At 33.1% G+C, this 23,582-nt stretch overlaps 1 protein-coding gene across 1 annotated transcript in view; it reads right to left on the minus strand.

Moving 5' to 3' along the window:
* Positions 1–23,582, minus strand: part of NBEAL1 (neurobeachin like 1) — a 199,154-nt gene that overhangs the window by 174,052 nt on the left and 1,520 nt on the right. The window lies entirely within an intron of this gene.

Below are 23,582 nucleotides of genomic sequence, written 5' to 3' on the forward strand. Positions count from 1 at the left end.
ATCTTCCATTTGGCAATCAAGCACTCTAAGTCAAAGAAAAATAGTGCAGGCATCCAGAAAGAAAGAATTCAAATACTAAGGAGCAAAAGTCACAATCACATATGATTTAGCAGCTTCCACTATAAAGGAGCAGGGAAATTGGAATATATTTCAGAAGACAAAGGATATAGGCTTAGAATAAAGAATAATTTATCTAGAAAAAATAAATATGATTCTACAGAGAGGGTAAAATGGACCTTTAATGAAATAGAACATTCCTAATGAAAACACCAGAATAATATGGAAACTGAAATTCAAGCAGTAATTCTATACACACACACACACACACACACACACACAGAGCAAACACGAACAATGACAATGAAGTAAAAAGGATCAATTGATTACATCCTAATATAGGATGATGAAAAGTTGTATATCCTCTGAAACGTATAATCATAAGGAGTTACTACAAAGGGAATCTAATTAGGTGGAAGGTCTGAGAATCATTCTATAGTATTTTGATAATCTTAAAAGAAGAAAGGAAGGAGAAGAGGGATACACTGGGGGAGAAGGAGATAGAAAGAAAGGGCTAAGTAAAATTAATCTCCCATAACCAGGGTACACAAATAGACTTCTATTCAAAAAAAGGGGAAGGAATAATGGGAAAAAAATATACACACAAAGCTTAGTAAGAAAATACATTTAATTCAACAAAAAAATAAGGAAAAAAGAGAAGGAAAAAAGGGAAATTAAAGGGAGGGTAGAAAAAGGAAGGAATTAGGCTTAAAATGAACTCTAGGGATGTACAAAAATATTTGGAGCTATTTTGGTATTGGCAAAGAATAGGAATTTGAAGGGAAGACCAGGACTTGAGGAATAGCTGAATCAGTTATGATATATGACTGTGAACAAATTACTACTGTGCTATAAGAAATGATGGAATCATTTCTTATGATATCAGAGAAAGCTAGAAAGATTTCTATGAACTGATGTAAAGTAAAATGAACAGAATTAGGAGAATAATTTATATGAAAATAATATTGTAAAGACAAACAACTTTTAAAAGACTTTGGAATTCTAGTCAGCATAATAACTAACCATCAACAGAAGACTCATGATGAAACATGCTACTCACTTCTTGAAAGAGATGGAAGGACTCAATATAGAATGAGATTCTTTTGGAAGATATAATCAATACAGAGTTTTTTTTCTTTGAAGAATCATGTTTGTAAACAAGAGTTCCATTTTTCTTTTTCTTTTTTTAAATTGTGGCTAGGGTAAGAGGGAGAGAAGGCAAATTTTTGCTAATTGAATAAATTATACAAAGAGGCACATCCAAACAGCAACATAAGTTTTTTAAAAATCACAACAAAACCCAGTCTTGTTTCATAGTTTATTTTACAGAATATGTTTATATGCCCCAGTAACTCCCATATATACCACAAAATGATGATTTAATGAGTTGCTATGGACAAAAAAAAAAATTCTAATAACACATGGTGAACAATCTCTAGCAAAGAGGCTACAATATACATCATCAGGATTGTCCTCAGTTTGTTAGGATTTAATAGAGCTTTAGATCCATTGGTGTAGCCTTTGAAAATCAAAGTTCACTTCTATAACGTAAGAAAGCCACAAAATTTAATGGGAGTAAAAATATGAATGCAGTTGGAAAAAAAATTCAAGTAAATAAAGCAATACCTGAATGCTTGTAAGAAATTACCTCCCCCCCCAAAGGAAAATCTCAGAAAGAACTAAAAAAAATTTAAAATAACATACAAGATATAAAAACTTCACTGAAGAAGAAATGAACAGAAAATGTAATTAAAATAGAATGGGAAGAAAGCTTAGAAAATAACAAAAAATATCTGGAAACTATGCAGGGAAAAAATTACATATTTGGAGCACAGTTCTAGAAAGATGAACCCCAAAATTATTGGTGTCTTAGAATACATAGAAAAGGAAAAGAATCAGCTTATTATAGTTAAGATGTTATTCAATATTTAACATGTATTGGACTAACTGCCATCTAGGGGAGGGGAGGGGGTGAAGAAGAGGAAAATTTGGAACAGAAGGTTTTGCAAGCGTCAATTTGAAAAATTACCCAAGCATATGTTTTGTAAATAAACAGCTTTAATTAAAAAAAAAAAAAGATGAAGTTATTCAAAACAATTTCCCAGAAGGACCAAGAACATGTAAAACCCTGCAAATGAAAAGAACCCACAGAAGTTTACCAAGGAAAAACTTAAAAGTCACTGTAATTGACCCAAACTTTAAAACTATAGCAATAAAATAAAATCTTTCAAACTCCCAGAAAAAGTACTATATATGATATTTTACTACATTTTTCTACAAAAGGCAGAAAACATTTAGTTAGATTTTGCAAATATTTTAAAAGTGGGCTTTAACCTAAAACTAATTACCAAAAAATCTAAACATTCACTTTGAAGAAAAAAAAATGGATCCTTAAAAAAAAAAGATTCAAAGAATTCATGAAGAAAAAAAAACTGACAAATTAAAAAAAGAATGTACACAAAACATTTTGTAAACTTTTGAGTACTCTTTCTGAATCCTGATAATAAAATGAGTTGGAAGGAATAGCTATTCCTTCACTTATTTTCTTAAGAGTAAATTCAACTCATTGGTTTTTTTTTTCTTTTCTTGCTATTATAGGCATCTAATGTTATCAATGTACACTTCTGAAATACTGACTTTATAACAAAAATTATGACAGACAAATCAATTAACAAGCATTTATTAAACAGCTACTATGTACCAGAAATTGTGCTTCACACTACAGATACAGAGACAGTCCCCATTCTCAAGGAGCTTATATTCTAAAAGGGGAGGCAATAAATACAAAAAAGGATACATATGTAAGAGAATAATAAAAAGAATAAAAGGCAAAGTTTGCATGCAAGGTTGTTTGAAAAGAAAAGAAATAGTTTTGGGGGGAGGTAAGTTAGATAAGGCTCTGTATAGAAAATATGGTCTTTGAGTTGCATTTTAAAGATATTCTATGAATAAGAGGTAAAGTGGGTGACCATTTCTGTCATAAGTTTGTTTGCTGTTGGCTCGTCCTTCTTTTTCAAAGAAGACCAATGCAAAGGATATGAACAATTTTCAGATGAAGAAATTAAAGCCATTTCTAGTCATATGTAAAAATGCTCTAAATTACTACTGATTAGAGAAATGCAAATTAAAACAATTCTGAGGTACCACTTCATATCTCACAGATGAGCTAAGATGACAGGAAAAGATAATGATGGATGTGGGAAAACTGGAACACTAATATACTGTTGGTGGAGTTGTAAACTGATCCAACCATTCTGGAGAACAATTTGGAACAATACCCAAAGGGCTATAAAACTGTGCATACCCTCTGATCCAGCAGTCTCACTACTGGGTCTATATCCCAAAGAGATTATAAAAAAGGAGAAAGGACTCATATGTACAAAAAAATTTGTAGCAGCTCTTTTTGTTGTGGCAAGAAACTGGAAATTGACTGGATGCCCATCAGTTGGGGAATGGCTGAATAAGTTATGGTATATGAAGGTAATGGAATATTACTGTTCTATAAGATATGATGAGCAGGCTGATTTCAGAAAAGCCTGGTACAGGCGCATGAACTGATGCTGATTGAAGTGAGCAGAACCAGGAGAACATTATATACAGTAATAACAAGATTATGTGATGACCAACTGGATGTATTTGGCTCTTATCAATAATGTGATGACTTAACAGACTTGGGATGGAAAATGCCAATCACATTCAAAGGAAAACTATGGAGACTGAATGTGGACTGAATGTAGTATTTTCACCTTTTTTATTTGCTTTTTCCTTTCTCAAATAAAAAAGGGTTTTTTCCCCCTTTTTGGTCTGATTTTTCTTGTACAACATGACAATTAAGGAAATATATTTAAAAGGACAGCACATATTTAACCTATATTAGATTGATTGTTTTCTTGGGAAAGGGGGAGGGGAGGGATAAAGCGGGAGAAAAACTTGGAAGGCAAAGTTTTACAAAAATGAATGTTGAAAACTATCTTTACAGGTACATGTACTTAGAAAAATAAAATACTATTAAGAAAAAAAACAATCAAAGAGAACCAATTACATCACAGAGGGATGTTTTAAATTGGATTCAAGAGGCAAAGTTGCAGTCTGCCTCACTCACTCTTCCAGAATCCTCAAAATTCAATGGCAAGTAGGGTATCTAGGTGGCGTAGTGGAGAGAGCAACCAGCCCTGAAGTCAGGAGAATCTGAGTTCAAATTTGATCTCAGACACTTACACTTCCTAAGTGTGTGGCCCTGGGCAAGTCACTTAACCCTAATTGCCTCAGCAAAAAAAAAAAAAAAAAAGTTCAATGGCAAGACAAAAATTAAGATAAGCATCAATGGCCCAGGATGTAGTAGATAGGCTTGGCTTGTCTTGATGTCTGACCAAGCTCTAAACATTTCTTAGCACCTGCTTTAGCCTCCTTCTAGAAAGCAGTTGGAACAAATTGTTCTCATCTGCCCATTCTACTAAGAGAAGTCTTCACATGCTTGAAACAGACATACTCCTAAAAATTTAAGGATGGCTTTCAGGCCCATCTGCTGAGATAGTTTAACCAGGGTGTGATCACTGCATATGTTATAGATTCCTGGAGCCACAGGTGAGACTGGAGTGACAGGTGGATACCAAAGGTGGAAGAACAACCCCAAAAAGGGCTCAGCAAACCTTTACACCAGAGATGCTAGACCTCCATGAATATCCCATATATTCAAGCATGAGCATGATCAATTCAAAGTCATGGGGATACTAGATGGACTATCATATGTAAGTAACTAGGGATCATGACAATTTGGCTAGATCATAGAATACTGGAAGAGTAACGTTAGTGAAACTAGAAAGACAAGTTGTGAAAAGCCTTAGGCCAAAAAGAAGAACATATATTTTATGCTAGAAGCAATATGAAACTATTGGAGTTAACTGAGGAAAAGACAGTCAGATCTGGGGGAAGCCCATCTGGGAACATTGTGTAGGATGGATATAAGTGGTCAGAGAACTGCAGCAAGAATAATTTTTTGGAGCCTGTTACAATAATCCAGATAATAGATGATGATGGTCTATACTGACACAGTAGCTGATGTGATAAATGTTATGAAGGTAGAAACAGCAATATTTAGCAAATGATTAGATATAACTTAATGATTACTTAGTGAGAGTAAAGAGTCATAGAAAGCTGTGAAAGAATAATGGGGTCTTCAGCATAAATAAGGAACTTTAATAGGTGGGTGAGAAAAGATGAGTTAGCACCTAACTAACCAAGTAGACTAAGAAACACAATTAGAGTTATGGAAGATATAAGTTCAAATCTTATTTGCTGTGGAATCCCAGGCAAGTCACTTAACCTTTCTAAGTCTCGATTTCCTCATTAGTAAAATGAAGAAAATAACATAGCCCTCACAGTTGTTTTGTTCTAAATAAGGATATTGTATAAATCTGATTTTACTTGTAGATCAGCAAAATAAAGAATGTAAAGTATTTTAGGATTGGGGCACACCCACAGTTAGGATGCATGCTATGGATAGTGAGCCAGCAACAGTAATGAGAAAGGAGCAGTCAAACAGGTAGGAGAACTAAAAAAAGAGCAATATCATGAAAAGCCAAAGAGAAAAGAATATCCAGGAGAAGATGTTAGTCAACAGGGTCAAATGCAGCAAAGGTCAAGAAAGAAGATTACTAAAAAAAAGAACAAAAGATTTAGCAATTAGATCTTTGATAACTTTGAAAAGAGCAGATTCAGTCCAATGATGAAGCTGGATATTGGATTGCACAGGACAGAGGAGTAAGAAAAAGAAAATGGTTCTAAGGAGTTTAGAAGGCTATTTTAGAATATGATTGAGGAAAAAAAGGGAAGAAAGAGAGATGTTGTTTAAGATGACGATCTGAAGAGCTGTCAGTCATCTACTTTTCTAATCATCCACTTCCTGGTGGTATCCCTAAGGCCACTGCTATACTACAACCTAATTGCCTATCCTTCCTTTCCAAGGACTTGTGCATCACCTGCATCTTTTAGGTCTTGGCAGACTGTGGTCCCTGGTGGAACTCTTGTGAATGGTCTCTTGCTTCTGTTTCTTCACTGCCTGACTCTGACTTTGCATTATTTTCTAGTCATCACTGATGCAGTGTCTAAGTATCACAAGGATTTTTTAATGAATCTGTACAGCCATACAGAAATCACCCTATTGTTTTTTTGTTTTTTTTTTTTTCCTGAAGCAACTGGGATTAAGTGACTTGCCCAGGATCACATAGCTAGGAAGTATTAAATGTCTGAGATAGATTTAAACTCAGGTCCTCCTAATTTCAGGGCTGGTACTCTTCCATTGCGCTACCTAGTTGCCCCCTCACCCTATCGCTTTTATAAGAAAGGTCAAAGAAAACAGCCAGAAAATTGTGTAAAGCAACTTCATCTTTTAGTATAAATAGCTGAGGCTCTTCTCAGAAAATCTCCTCTCAGAAGGCAGCCTCCCCTGAAGGCACCCAGAAAATGCCTGCCAACTCAGGCCCAGGCAGAAGTTTCCCCAACTATCTGACAAGTATCAGGTAGAAACCAGAATGCTGTTCCTTAAAATACAGAAAAATCAGAATTCTAAGACCCAGAAGCTCCAGAATCAAGATTGGCCCAATGAGAGAGGGTTGATATTTTCCAATCTTTTTTTTTCCCCCAGTGGCCAGCAGAGAACAATTAAGGAGAATGAGACCCATTTCAGAAACTCTGACTAAGTCTCAATTTCAGAGTAAGGAGTTATAAATAATTATTGAGGAGTTGGGGCTGACACAGAAATCAGTGTGACTTCCATCTGCCTGTCAGAATCCTCATCCATCTGGAATCATGTAACTTGTTGGTGAGTCAGTCCACAGGCAGTATTTATGCTCTAGCAGTCAGGAATGATGATGATGACTTACAATTGTGCAGTATTGAAATCTCAGACAGATTTTGTTTTGAAACTGCCACAACAACCTTCAAGTAATATAAGTTCCTTGAAGGCAGAACTGTTTCATTTTGATCTTGGCTCAAGTCAAGGTAATGCAATAAGTGTGTTTGTTTGTTTTCTACCACTTTATTTTATCCTCCCACCTTACCACTACAATAATGACTTCTTAATTTTAAACTTAAAAATGCTACCCCAATCTGAGGTGTTGGGACCAGAGGAGACAAGTCAGCCTATTATATTGTCAGGACATTTCTGTGGTGCACTCCTTGAAGGCAGGGACTGTCTTTTGTCTCTTTTGTATTCCCAGTGTTAGCACAATGTCTGGCATATAGTCGACACCTAATAAAAATTTACAGACTGATTGATTCTTGACAAGTTTCTTCCTGATTTGCAGTCAAACAGTGACAAAGATAGGCCTCGAGCCATCAAGCCTCAGCACAATGTGGAGGACAGGCTAAATTCAGAAACTATTCTTCATGAAAACTATTAAGGAAAGGCAGTGTGAAAAGGCCAGAGGGATGCCTTGACAACTTGAGTGAGAAGACACCCATGCATGTGGGGCAGTACAGCTTCACCAGGGACTCACCTGATAAATCTGATAGTCCAATGGGCAACATGGATGGATTTCACAATATACTTGGAGACATCAGTCAAAGTGTCCCAACTGATATGTTTCCAACATCTGGACCATGCCAGTTTGTGGAGATGTAGCATTTTGGATGCCAGCTTGATCAGGAGTCTCTGGTTGGGCTTGTTCTCTAACTCATCATCAGAGCTCAAATAAAAGATCATATCTAGTGCCTCCCAATAGTAGATATCAGTTCACTGAGACCTATGAGGTTGCAGTTATCCTGGACATAGTTTATGTCCATCTCAGAGAAGAATTCATTGTTATAAACTCACAGAACCAAACTAAGAAGACTGAATGTAAATCAATACATGCTAAGCTCACTTCTTTTTTCTGGGGTTTTTTTTCTACAATTTTTTTTCCTTTTGCTCTGATTTTTCTCTACCAACATGATTCATAAAGCAAGGTGTGTTACAAAAGCAAACCCTAAACTAAATTAAACTAAACAGATCTAACTAAAAGATCCAAGATACTTCCTCACTATTTAGTCTCTAAATCCCCAGTGCCTAGCAGAATGTCTCGCACAAAGATATATGCTTAAAATATGCTTGCTAAATTGAATTGGTAAATAAAACAGGATCTCCTCAAAAAATAAAAGAGAGAGCCTTGTGCTGAGAAGGAAACTCAAAGTGTTGGAAGTACTGATTTCCCAAATGCAATACAAATTATTTTCTTCTTATTATTCACTTATGGATCTAATCATGCTTCATCAGTTATACCTATCCCAGAAGGAAGCAATGATATATTTAATGGCCTGGCCTTGCAACTCTATTTTGACATCTCTTGGATATGTCCCCTCCTCTTCACTAATAAGGCCACTACCTATTGCAAGCACAGTGTTCTTCACTAAGCCTTTCCTTATCAAAGTCAGGAATTATATGAGCAAAATTACAAAAAACTTTCCACACAAATAAAGTCAGACTTATAAATTGGAAAAATATTAAGTGCTCTTGGATAGGCCGAGTGAATATAATAAAGATGACAATACTTCCTAAACTAATCTATTTATTTAGTGCTATACCAATCAGACTTCCAAGAAAATATTTTAATGATCTAGAAAAAATAACAACAAAATTCATATGGAACAATAAAAAGTTGAGAATCTCAAAGGAATTAATGAAAAAAAAAATCAAATGAAGGTGGCCTAGCTGTATCTGATCTAAAATTATATTATAAAGCAGCAGTCACCAAAACCATTTGGTATTGGCTAAGAAATAGATTAGTGGATCAGTGGAAAAGGTTAGGTTCACAAGACAGAATAGTCAACTATAGCAATCTAGTGTTTGACAAACCCAAAGATCCTAACTTTTGGGATAAGAATTCATTATTCGATAAAAACTGCTGGGATAACTAGAAATTAGTATGGCAGAAATTAGGCACGGACCCACACTTAACACCATATACCAAGATAAAATCAAAATGGGTCCATGACCTAGGCATAAAGAACGAGATTATAAATAAATTAGAGGAACATAGGACAGTTTATCTCTCAGACTTGTGGAGGAGAAAGAAATTTGTGACCAAAAATGAACTAGAGACCATTACTGATCACAAAATAGAAAATTTTGATTATATCAAATTAAAAACCCTTTGTACAAACAAAACTAATGCAAAAAAGATTAGAAGGGAAGCAACAAACTGGGAAAACATCTTCACAGTTAAAGGTTCTGATAAAGGCCTCATTTCCAAAATATATAGAGAACTGACTCAAATTTATAAGAAATCAAGCCATTCTCCAATTGATAAATGGTCAAAGGATATGAACAGACAATTTTCAGAGGATGAAATTGAAACTATTACCACTCATATGAAAGAGTGTTCCAAATCACTATTGATCAGAGAAATGCAAATTAAGACAACTCTGAGATACCACTACACACCTGTCAGATTGGCTAAGATGACAGGAAAAAATAATGATGAATGTTGGAGGGGATGCGGGAAAACTGGGACACTGATGCATTGTTGGTGGAGTTGTGAACGAATCCAACCATTCTGGAGAGCAATCTGGAATTATGCCCAAAAAGTTATCCAACTGTGCATACTCTTTGATCCAGCAATGTTACTTCTGGGCTTATATCCCAAAGAAATACTAAAGAAGGGAAAGGGATCTGTATGTGCCAAAAAAAAAAAAGGCAGCCCTGTTTGTAGTGGCTAGAAACTAGAAATTGAATAGATGCCCATCAATTGGAGAATGGCTGGGTAAATTGTGGTATATGAATGTTATGGAATATTATTGTTCTGTAAGAAATGACCAGCAGGATGAATACAGAGAGGCTTGGAGAGACTTACATGAACTGATGCTGAGTGAAATGAGCAGAACCAGTAGATCATTATACACTTCAACAACGATATTGTATGAGGATGTATTCTGATGGAAGTGGATTTCTTTGACAAAGAGACCTAACTCAGTTTCAATTGATAAGTGATGGACAGAAGCAGCTACATCCAAAGAAAGAACACTGGGAAATCAAAGTGAACTATTTGCATTTTTGTTTTTCTTCCCGGGTTATTTTTACCTTCTGAATCCAATTCTCCCTGTGCAACAAGAGAACTGTTCAGTTCTGCAAACATATATTGTATCTAGGATATACTGCAACATATCTAACATATATAGGACTGCTTGTCATCTAGGGGAAGGGGTGGAGGGAGGGAGGGGAAAAATCGGAACAGAAGCAAGTGCAAGGGATAATGTTGTAAAAAAAATTACCCTGGCATGGATTCTGTCAATTTAAAGTTATTATAAAATAAAATAAAATATATATTTTTTTAAAAAAAGCCTTTCCTTATCCTTTCTTTGCTATTGTCTACCAAATTACCTCACATCTATTTTGTACATACTCATGTATTTTCATGTCAACTCCCCAAATGAAACATACATTTTTTAAAGCCATAAATTATTTCATTTTTGTCTACATTTCTTTATGGCTTAGACCACTATCTAGCATATACTAAACATTTAAGAAAAATTTTCTGAGTGTGTAATCAGGACAAAGATTAGTTTTCCCTTAATGGATTCTTTCTTGAGTAATCACAGATATGAAGAACATCACATTTGATGTTTTCAGGATAATTCCTGAATTATATGACATTTTCCCATCAAAAGAATATCAACTACAAGATCCAGAGACTTAAAAATTCAACATCACTCAAACAATAAGCTATATATTTGAAGGACTGAGAGCCTGATAGAAAATCTCTTCATCATATGAATGGTTAATAGAGCAACTAAAACTTTAAGTAGTAAGTGGAAAATACCAATGTATCTCTTCGTAAAAAAAGAATTGTTTAAAGTAGTTCAGCAGTTTCAATTGGATTGGACAACATAATCTGAATATCTACTTCTATAAACAAGAATTATGAGATTCAAAGCTTGAGAATTTTTAAAGCTTTGTAGAATACTGTGTGACCAAAGAGAGATATGAATAATAATAAAAAGTTAGCACAGTAGGAAACACAAGAATCTTTTCATTCTACTCTTGCCAATTTTACTACACAAAGACTAAAGCAAAAAAGAACAGCTCTAAGCTGTAACTTTAAAAATAATTACAGATAAGAAGCTATAAAAATGGCTTGAGCAATTAATGCTACAAGTTTTGTCATGTACAGTACAAAAAACTTTTTAACAAAATTCTTTCATCATCTCTTCCCAAACTCTCGAGAACTGTCTCTCTAATTTGCCTCATCTATTTAGTTGTCCTACTGACACATCAAGTTTAACAGATCATTAGTCAACTATTATTTATAGAGTACTTACTAGGGGCCAGGCACTGTGCTAAGCACTGGAAATAAAAAAAAAAAATTTAAGGCAAAAATAAGTCCCAACATCAAGAATCCTACATTCTAATGGAGGAGGCAACATCTAAATAATTAGGTACATATAAGAAACATACAGAATAGGTGCAGAATGAGACACAATTTCAGACGTTGCATTGAAGTCTGGTGGGATATCAGCAGGAAGATCTGCATTAGAAAGTAGGTTTTAAGCAGAGTCTTGAAGGAAGCCAGGGAAACTAAGAGATAAAGGTGAAGAAAGAGACCAATCTAATCATAGAGAACAGCCAAAAAAAAAAAAAAAAAGGCACAGAGATGAGATAGGGGAGTGTTGTGCTTGAGATTACTTCAAATAGGGCAATGTAGCCAAAGTGCATGGAGTTGAAATAAGTATAAGATAAAAAGAAAAGTAGGAAGAACTCAGGTTATAAAGATCTTTAAATAACAAACAGAAATGTTTACAATTGATCCTAGAGATAATAAGGAACCAGTGAAGTTCATAGGAAGAGGAGGAGAAATATTATCAGACCCATGGTTTAGAAAAATCACATTGGTAACTGAGTGGAGGATGGAGTTGGGAGAAATGAGAGATAGGGAGACCACTTAGGAAGCTATTACAATCATCCAGAAGAAAGGTGATGAAGGTCTGAATTAGAGTGATAACTGTATGTGTGGAAAGGAGACATATTAGAGATAATATATAGATAGATTTGATAAGATATAGCTAGAAATGACAATATTTGGCATCAGAATAATACAGCTTTGAGAATAATACAGCTTTTGAGCTTAGGTGATTAGGAAGTTGGTTGCTGTTTATACCAACATGCCTTTGATAGAAACAAGGAAGTATGAAAGAGGAGCAGCTTGGGGAGTAGAAGAAAGGATAAAGTTTTGTTTTAGAAATTTTGTATTTGAGGTACAAGGGGACATGCCCAATAAAAAGTTGATGATGTGGAAGTGAGGCCCAGAAGAGAAATGAAAAGTATATATTTAGATCTGGAAATCACCTTTATAGAGATGACACTTGAATCCATGGGATGTAATGGGAACACTAACAAATACAAAGTGAATACAAAGTGAAAACATAAGAGTGGTCATGATAGGGCTTTGAGGAATATTGAGACTTAGTAACATGACAAAAATGAAAATCCAGCAGACCAAAAAAGAATGGTTACCAGATAAGAGAAAAGAGAATATTCAGGAAGAAAGGAAGATGAGTGAGCTAGTTCATCAAGAAGTCAAGATAGGAAAGGGATGAGGATGTACACAGAACAGGGGCCTGAGAAAAAACTGGGGGTGGAAAAAATGGAATGAAGATCAAGTGAGGATGAAGAATACAGTTAAGGGTTACAAGGCTTAAAGAAAGCTGGACAGAGGAAATAGTATGACCAAATAACGGAATTTCAATGTTTTAAACAAGAAAATGGAACACTAGTGGGCGATGACAAAATCAAGGATATAGCTAACCATTTCTAAGTATAGTAAAGGTAGAGTATTTCAAAGTGTTAATAATAATTTCCTATTTGTATAGCCTTTTAAGGTTCACTGTCACAGAAGTCATGCACAAAGAAAATAGGGATTCATAAACATAGATTTATGCAGGCTAAACTATAAGACACAAAGATTTCAAAAGATAATTTTATTACTAGAAAACATGTCACCTTTTAAAAAGGTAAATAAAGAGAGCAAAGAAAGTAACAGAATTGAGACAAAACTTTGTTGATGGATAAAGATGAAAAAAACCCAAGTCCATAGGATAATAGAATTAGAGCTGTAAAAATCAACTCCCTCCTTTTACATATAAAGAACCTGAAGCCTAGAAAGAATAAATAACTTGCCAAGGTCATAGAGGTAATAAACAACAAAGCCAGGATTTGAACTCATGAGATCAGTTTTCAACAGGTCTCAGCTAGATTTATATTTCTGAAACAGTCCTTTGAAGGAAGTAAAATAGAGCAGTGAAAGTAGAAGATAAAATTCTCTAAGGATAATACAGGAAGTTAGGGGAGCAAGTTTAAAATTACCTCTCAAATTTATGGATAAGGAAAGATGGACAGATAGAAAAGTTCACAGGAAATAAAATGAATCATTTTGATTTCATAAAATTAAAAAGGGTTTGGGTTCACACATGTGCATATACTACAACCTGAATTAGAAGAAAAGCAGGAAACTGCTTGTATATGATGTACTATTGTTATTGTTCTGTAAGAGATGGCAAAGAGAATGTATTCAGGCAAATTTATGTTAGCTGATGTAAACGGAACAGAACTAGGGGAAACACTGTACACAGTAATACAGCAATAAGCTGTGAAAGACTCAGCTACTCTGATCAATAAATACAGTGATCAAGGACAATTCCAAAGGGGTCAGGTTGAAAAATGTTATCCACCTCCAGAGAAGACTGATGAACTCAAAATGCAGATTAAAGCAAATACTTTTTTTCACTTTATTTTTCCTTGTTTCTTTTTCTTCTTTTTTTCCTGCAACCTGGCTAAAATGCGATGTTTTGCACGACCTCATGTGCATAATGGGTATCATATTTCTTGCCTTCTCAGGAGTGGGGAGAAGGTAAAAAGTAAGGCTGAGAATTTGGAACTGAAAATAAATCTTTTTTTTAAATTGAAGGGAATCATTTCAGAAAAAAAAACCTACAAGTCATAAACTGATACAAAATAAAGTAAGAATTAAACAAAAAAATAAAACATTATAAAAAGTAACAGCAATATGTGAACTGTGAAACACTAACTCTGAACAACACAATGACCTACCACAACTCCAAAGAACTTGATGAAAAATGATGAAAAATGCTACATACATACAGCTAGAGACTGATGGACTCAAACTAAAAACTGAAAAATAGTTTTTTTACTTTTTCTTTTTTCTTTGAGGCAGCGAGGGCTTTTATCTTCTGAAATAGGGCTAACACAGAAAAGTTTTGCACTGTTTCATATGTAGAATGGATATTATATGTCTTGACTTCTCAACAGATGGGAACAGTTTTCATAATATGTATATCAGTGGTTCTTAAACTTTTGTTCTCAGTATCTTCATGTTGTTTAAAAAAAAACTATCGAGGATGTGTTCAAAGAGTTTTTGTTCACATGGGTTATATTTATAGCTATTTATTAAATTAGAAATAAAAAATAATTTTGAATTTGTAGACCTTCTGAAAGGGTTTCAGAGACCCCAACAATTCTTTGGACTACACTTTGAGGACCACTGAGTATGTGAATGAATGAAAAAAAGCTTTTACAAAATTATTATATTACAATGTGCAGAACATTATGTTTTTGTGTCAATTCCCTATAAATAACCCAATTCAGTATTTCCCTTCTAATTCCAATTACATTGATTTCAGAAAAACCTGGGAAGATTTATGTGAACTGATACACAGTATCAGGAGAACACTGTACAACTGTAACAGTTGTACTATAATAATAGTTAAATGTGAAAGAATTAGCTACTGATCAAGACATGGTCCAAGACAATCCCAAAGCACCTATGATGAAAAATGCTATCTATCTCAAGAGAGAATTGATGAACTTTTAAGTGCAGATTAAAGTATACTTTTTAAACTTCTTTATTGTGTCAAACTCTGCAACATTACAGGGTGAGCTTTCTCTCTCCTAATCTTCTCCCTCATCAGATAAAAATGCAATTGAGATATTTAGCAAAAATACAATAAACTTTCTTTATTATTCTTGGTTTTTTTGTGTTTGTTTTCTTTTGGAACATGGCTAATATGGAAATATGTTTTGCATGACTTCATATGTTTTATTAATATCATACTGCTTGCCTTCTCAAGGGGTGGGGAAGAGGCAGGAGGAGGGGAAAGAATTTAGAATTCAAAATTCTGAAAAATGAATGTTAACAATGTTTTCACATGTAATTGGGAAGCATTTTTAAAAATAAATAAAATTATATACATTCTAACTGCATTGATTTTGTTTATTCAAAAATTTCAATTGTTATTAAAACTGTCCAGTGTTTTCTCTAGTGATCATCTTTATTTCTTCTATGGTTAACAATTTTCCTCCTATCCATAGTTAATGAAACATATTGTTGCTGTCCCCATCCTCATCGTCTATATCCTTCCTCTCACTAATTTATTATATAATCTTTTATATTTATGCTATGTACCCATATTGAGCTTATTGTGGTTTATGGTATGAGATGGGAGCCTAAGCCTAATTTCTCCCCAAGTGATCTCCACAATTTTCCCAGCATTTTTTGAATGCTCATCTTAGTAAATGGCATTTCTGATCTATCAATCATTGTATTACTAAATTTTACTGCTTCTAGGATTTATGTATCTCATTTCCTAATTACATTAATAAGTATATCTTACTAACTAGCCTAGATTTGTGAACTCATTTGCAAATAATACATGCCTTTTTCAGATCACTAGTAGTACCAGATAGCTAATGTTCTGAATTAAAGACTGTGATATCTATAAAATGTTCACATTCCTTCTTACTCTGAATTTCCACAGTTCCTATGTAAAATGTTATCCTACTAATGGGTCAGAGTCCAGGATGGATTCAAAACCTTATAACTTAGCTAAGGAATATGGAGCAATACAACCTCTTATCTGTTGCTCCTTCTTTGCCTCCTATCAAAGCTCCATCAGGACTTCTTATTTGTCTTTTTATAAAAACTACATCCCTACTTCCTACCTGTCTCCTTCCCTAAATAACAATACCTTGCTAAAAGACATCCTGTCTCCTTACCTGAATAAAAAGACAACCTGACTCCTCCCTTATTTGTACCTTGCTCTCCACTTGTAGGCTGTTAGCCAACTAGCTAAAGTCCCAAATGTTAGTATATAAAGTTCTCCCAAACTTTCTCTAATTGCCAACTTCTCTCAGGATTTGATCCATCTCTCCTTAGGCATCAATAAATTCTTTTACGACTATAAGAGAATCTCATTGAATTCTTTCAAACTATGAACCATGACTTGTAGAAAATTCAATACTATCAAATTCAATACTATCAACATATGCTTACATATTACCAAATGATTTTCCCTTAATATATAGAAGATGCCTAATAAATGTTTCACTGAATTAATGTACTGGCCACTTACAATTTGTCAGTAATTTGAGAAATGCTTTTGTATATACAAGAAGAATTTAATATCTTAATACATTAATGGTTTTTGAAGACTTGTTTATGAATTTTTAGGACCACGATTTCAAAGTCATTGCTAAATGCCAGGGTAACATAAGAATATTATATGTAAATTATGGGAGCAGCTTCTTTAGGAAAAACCTGGCAGTAGGGAAAACTAAAAAGAATAAAGCAAAAGATCACCTGGAGGGAAGGTTGTTTTTGCTCTGGAAAAACAACATAGTTTTTGGAGGGGAGGGAAGATGTCCTGTTTTTTTTTCTTTCATGAGGAAAAATGGATATATGAGAAGCAAGTAATTCTGAAAAAAAACTTCAAAAGCAGTCTAAGAATGAGATCAGAAAAAAACTTGCTAAACAGAAGTCTCAGACAATAGCAAGGTAAGAACTCAAGAGGACTCAATCTGGGCTACACCTGCATTTTTGATTTCCTTCACAAGCTAATTGTACAATATTTCAGAGTCCGATTCTTTTTGTACAGCAAAATAACGGTTTGGTCATGTATACTTATTGTGTATCTAATTTATACTTTAATATATTTAACATCTATTGGTCATCCTGCCATCTGGGGGTGGGGGTGGGGGGAAGGAGGGGAAAAATTGGAACAAGAGGTCTGGCAATTTACAATGCTGTAAAGTTACCCATACATAATACCTGTATATAAAAGGCTATTAAAATAAAAAAAATAAAATAAAAAAAATAAAAAAAAGATTTTGTATAGAATCTGGGCTAGTTGAGGCTCCAAAGCCTAGAGCCTTTAACAAGAGTTTAAGCTATCAATCAATAAAACAATTATTCTAATTTAGTCTAAGTAAAAGATTCAGTTTGCAATAAACTGATAAAAGAGTTACTATTTTAAGTGATAAGAAATGGAAAATTAAGTAACATCAGGAGGCTTCAAAGAGAGAACTACATTTTGTCTATCAAGTAAAATGCCTAGATGACCTGAGAAGCTTTGCTCTCTGCTAGCAACATATACAAATGGAAAGTATGTATATAAACATGCCTGTTTTCATGACAAATGAATAAGCTCCTTTTGAAAATAAGTTTAAAGTTTCTTATGGCTACTGGTGCGATGTATCTCTAAACTTTTCTTAGCCACTAAAATTAATGTTTAAAAGTTTGCACATGCATGTGTATGTGTGCACACACATACAAAAGAAAGGGAAAAAAAGAAAATAAGTTTACTAAGGTAAAGTATTAAGCAAATGCCAAATCAGTGAATATTTGCACTCAAATACTTGTTGAAATGAAATAAATTCTCTGTAAGACAGAGGTTAACCTTTATTTGCCATCATAATACCTTTGGCAGCCTTGAATCTTGTGGAATCCTCAAAATAAAGTCTTTAAATATACAAAATAGCTTTGCGCAAAGGTAGTATCATAGTCAATGAGGTTTATCTAAGGAGCAATTATTGTTAATTGAAAATTTAAATATACAAAATAAAATGTACAGAATCCAAAAGAAACCAATTGTACTGAAATGTAGCTATCAAAACATTTTTAAACAAATAAATTCATGGACCTTGGAATTTTTCCAGCATGCATTTATTAACAGATATTATACACCCAGAACTGGAATCTTAAACCATACTGAGACTTTGTGAAATAGGTACCCAATACTTCTAGAATCTATAATTATTAATAACACTCTTTCCATTGAAACATGTCTCATCTCTTTTTACATCTTAACAAATTTATCACACTTCAAGCTATTTGCTCATGAACCCCTTAAAACTTAAGCCAATCCTAAGATAATTCATACACCAAGCCTCTACTATGTCTATGGTCAAAGCTCTTCCTTCCAGCATGGTGGTATTTGGCAGAGCTCATATTCTGCTTTCTTGGCTTTCAAAAATCTATAGTCACCTCTATATCATAATGAAGCATCTTTTAATTTTATTCCATATCCTACCATAAAGTGAATGGGAAGCCACATTTATGAAATACTATTAAATAGGGCCAAGAAGCATTATATGGCATGGAGAACAGGAGCATGTTCTGAAAGTGACAAATTGGTTTTAAAGCTACTACTTCTGGTACAAACTAGTTGTGCAATGGTGGACAGATCACTAACTCTCTCAGTGTTCCAGATAGAGTTTCAACACTAAGATTTCCCTATACTGATGAAATTCTAACCAAATGTAAAGTTTTAGGATTGCTTATGTTAAATATTAAATGAAAAACTAACTTAAAAATGAAAAATATTACCACTATAAATCATTTTCTAAAGGATTAAGATGGAAAATTTTAATTTCATCCTTTAAATTACCCTAATTAAATACAAAATGAAATTTTTAATGACTTACTTTTTCTTAAATTAGTATTAATTTTATTAGTTAGTGTTTATTTTTATCAGGAAAACAAATTTCACACACTGGAAATGTTATCCATTTCCATTTTTGAATGACAACCCTATTAACAAATTAAAATTGTACAAGAAAACCTACAAATTCACTGCATGCTATCAGAAAAAAAATGTTAATATATGCCTCTTCTAGTTTAATTCAAATGTTTAATGTTAGGAAAAAAGTATATGCTGGCTAAATTACATGTTTATCTACAAACCTAACAACATGATCTTATCAGGGGCAGATGGGTTGTTTGCTTTGAAAAACCTTACATTTCAGTTTGGTTCAAATACACAAATTTAGATAGGACAGTTTAGCCTGAGTCCAGAGCACTCTTCCCATTTTATCCTTAAAGACCAATCTTTGAGAAATAAAAATTTTAAGGTCTTTAAGTATTTTAGAATGGGAATTCTCAAGTTTAAAAAAAAATAACATGAGCATTTGGTTAGCTTTGAGCTTCCCATCTACTTTATGGTGGGATATGGAAACTTTCCTTAAACTATTTTAACATAGAATTATTATATCCAAAAGTACACATGAAGGATATTTCTTCTGATTGTTATTTGTTAAAATACAAAACTGTACTTTAAGAAGATATCATTTTGCATTGAAGTTAATAATAAAATTTGGACCATAAGTTAATACATTCAATGGTCTCTCCATCCCCAGTATTCTACCTCTGACAGCAACAGCAAAAGACATATGGTTAAATAAATTCTTTGAACCTTAAAAGACTGTCAACCCAAGCATCCCTAAGTTGTTAATGTTGTTTGAATCAGATTTGGATTTAATTCCCCCTAAAATTAATTGTGTGGTTATCAAAAATATTAAGTTAGCTTCCGGAAAAGTCAAAGTCCACTAGGTAGGCTGCAGATTTAAGTAGCTGATGAACCAGTTTAACTACTTCAACATCATGGGAAGTTAATCTTCATTCTAAAAGCAATGAATTTCATAACATCTTTAACAATTAAAGGTAACAGAAAACCAAATGCAAACATCTAATTCAGAACCTAAGTCCCTAGAACCCTGGCAACAGTATTCTAGTGAAGTAACATTAATTTGGCTGACACTATAATAACATTCATTTAAATCCATTATAATGTGTAGAATGTTTAATGCATTTTCATATTAATTCTATCATTTGTTCTTTTTAACAACCCTGAGGGCAGGTATTATTATTATTGTCTGCTTCTTATCATTTTTATATTACAAATTGAGAAGCTAGTCTGATTTAATGCAAAGTCACACAACTATTAGGATGTATAGTCAAATTTAAACATACACTTTGAGAAGCCCAGTCAAGTATTTCCCCACCCCTCACCCTACACACATAATTTTGTTGGGCAGCTAGGGGACACAGAATATTATGAAGGTAAAATTATTAAGACTTGACAATGTATTGGTTATGAAAATTGAAGGACAGAGAGGGAAGTTTTTGTCAAAGATGAGTTTAAAAAGAAATATAATAAGTTCCATTTGGGACATACTGAATTTGAAATATTTCTGGGACATCCAAATGGAAATGGCCAATGAATGGTTGGAACTACAAGACTGAAATCTAAAAGAGATTAGAGTTTATTATTTAGAACTAAGCATTATCTGCAAAAAGCTGATAATCACTAGGTGACAGAATCTGGATAAAGGACAGAATTCAATACAGAATCCTGAAAGATGTTCACACTGTGAGCACAAGATGCTCACACTTGTAAGCCACAAAAGGAAACTAAAATGGAAGAGAAAGACAAATCAAGAACCTTAAAACAGTATAATAAAAGGAAGGAGAAAATTTCCAGGAGGAAAAGGGAAGTAAAGAGAGGAAATAGTGTACACTACACATTGTGTAGGCTTAATATTCACAAAGGTTTGCTAAATGAATATCAATCATACAACTGTTCTCCTTTGTAGTGACTGTACTTCAATAGCTCTGTGATCTTATGTCAGAACCTCTTCCACTGAAATAGATTCTAATCCATCCAAGTTTTATCCTGTGTGATCCTATGTACTCCCATGAGATCCTCTTAATAATGAAATATATTAAAATGCTAGTGTTCTCAAATAGAGTCTTTCAGGAGTACCAGATGATGATGTTTGGATACATCATCCCAAATATAGTCAGCCAGGAGTCATCTTAGCCAAAATTGTGAAGTAGGTAAAATTTATTTTGTGACCTCTAATCTTCCTTTTCAGTCCCTCTCTTCCTCCTTCTAGCACTACCTACTCTGATCCTAGGAACATAAGTCTTTTACACACTCAGAAAAAAAACAATCTCCCAGAAATTCTAAGCTGTGTAAGTGAATAAATTTTAAACAGAGCACTATCCCAGACTGAAAAACCCTTCCAAGACCTAAAGGAATTTTTCTTTTATAATGAAATTGAAGGAAATATTTTTAAAAGACCAGTGACAAATGTGAATACTTTTTAGATAACATTATTTAGAAGTTGCCTTACTATAAATCAAGAATCAAGGCTTATAAAACATTCATTTCTAATTTTATCTCATCTAGTTGCTAGAAATGACCATGAAGTTAGTTGCCATTGTTATAAGGTTATTTATTTTCCTTCTCCTATTTAGAAAAATTATTAAATTGTTCATTTCCCTTAAACCTCTTAATTCACAAAACTATTAATGAGTTTAATTCAAAACTATCTAGAACAGCATGTCATACACAATTATATACTTAATAAATATTTGTTCAATAAAGAATCATCATTCATTATTCATCCTTATTCTTCTAAATACCTCAAGCATGCGACAACTAGTCTTTATTTACCATAGCAAGAAATGTTTCTTTTCTCTTTATAGGAAGGAGGTAGTAGTCTTTTTCATTTGGATAAAGTAATTCCCAATTATATTTTCTACATAAAACAAAACTATTGATTTTTTAAAATTTTGAGATCTAAGTCTATTCACAACTAGAAGCAAAAGCATCCATTTTCAGTCTTACTCCAGAGTTCATAGAGCAAAGGGCAATAGCAGGAAATGGATCAACACTGAGCTCCAAAACAAACAAAAACTTTGTTAGGAATTTAAAATCTGTGATTCACTAGTCTAAAATGAAAACTATTAAGCCATTAGCTTTTTTTAAAGACAATATAAATACAATTTTCACTGCTTCTAGTGAATTTTCATCTGTAAAAGAGTGTATAGATAGCTGGGCAAGTATATAATGTATTTATATAAAAGCAAACGGTACCTTTGTACAAAAATATAGCAAAATATATAGTGTTATATGTTACATATATAGTTTTAATGTAAGTATTTTCTATGGCAAATGTTATTTATCTACTTATATCTTCAAAACTTTTCAATGAAAAATAGGTCTTATTAACTATTTGAGAAGTAAAGCAACTAAGATATATATAGATTAACTGACTTGAGTTAGTCAAAAAGCTTAAGAGGAGCAGATCTGGTGGTGAAATTTAATTTATTTCAAATATAAAAATGAAGCTGGTTTTAAAAAACCATTAATTTCAAGCTCATTTTCAACAATATCGTGTGTTTTGATCCACTAAAACATAAATACAGAACAAAAACATTTTGTTTAAAAGATATTTTTAAAACATAAGAATATCCTTTTGTTACTCAACTAATGAACTTCCTTATGACCTTAACCCAATCTGAAAGGTGGAAACTTCACTTTCTTTCATAGAGCTTAATGTTTTAACTATAATACTTAAGAGGCTGAATATTTAATTCAAACACTTCTATAACACTGCTATAGGAAACAGTCAAAAGAAAAAGAAAAAAAAAATTACTGTATAGATGTGTCCTACTTTATACAACATATTTCGCCCTCCTGAATTTATCTGAATGTTATACTATAAAGTTGTATGTAAATAAAATCATATTTTATATGGATTGGGAGGTCATAATTTTGAAAAATTCCTTACTGATCTTGTCAAGGAAACAATGTAATCATAATAAAAGACTAAATCCCCTAAATAAAGTGTCAGATTAATATAGTGATTCTCTATCCCAAATATGCATTTATATTTCCCATAAATTCCCATAAATACATACATAGATTTAATTTGTGTTTTCTATGACAAAACTGGTAAAAATCACAAAAATGTGGACCTGAATTTGACCCTAAACTCAATCATTTACAACCTACATGACCTTGGGCAGGTCACTTAACTCCTATGGAACTCAGTTACCTCTCTTGTAGCATAAGGAAGCTGAATAGATGACCTCAAAACTCCCAACTCTAGACCCAGACCCAGAGAACTTCTTATCATCAGACTAACCTTCCTTCAAGAACAGTAAACTCAGTTTCCAAGAATATTTTGTTTTGTGTCCTTTGCCAACTTCATAACATTTATGTTTTGATTTTTAAAAAATAACATCTCATCTCTGCACAATTGGTTTTTTTTTTTTTTTTTTTAAAGAAATTGACATTTCAGAAACTAAGAAACATATGAGAAGGAAAAAAGTTTTCGTGATTTTATATGGACAGAATAAAGAATAAAAATTTTATCTACACACATATATATTTATCCACCCTACTCCCACGATGGAAGAAGGAAAAAAACAAATAAAAATGAAATAACTTTTTTTTTAATCTCTGCATTTACTTGACTGTTTAGAATCAGTTTGTAATATTTAAGAATAATTAAAATTGTACAAACCAAAGAAATGGGGAAAAAATTTGAATGCACGAAAAAGTTTTTAAACAATTGATCATCACTATGAATAAACACTAATTTCCATGAATTATAGCAATGAGCAAGTCAATCA

The sequence above is a fragment of the Antechinus flavipes genome, chromosome 3 (assembly GCF_016432865.1).
Source record: "Antechinus flavipes isolate AdamAnt ecotype Samford, QLD, Australia chromosome 3, AdamAnt_v2, whole genome shotgun sequence".
In the NCBI taxonomy this organism is placed as follows: domain Eukaryota; kingdom Metazoa; phylum Chordata; class Mammalia; order Dasyuromorphia; family Dasyuridae; genus Antechinus; species Antechinus flavipes.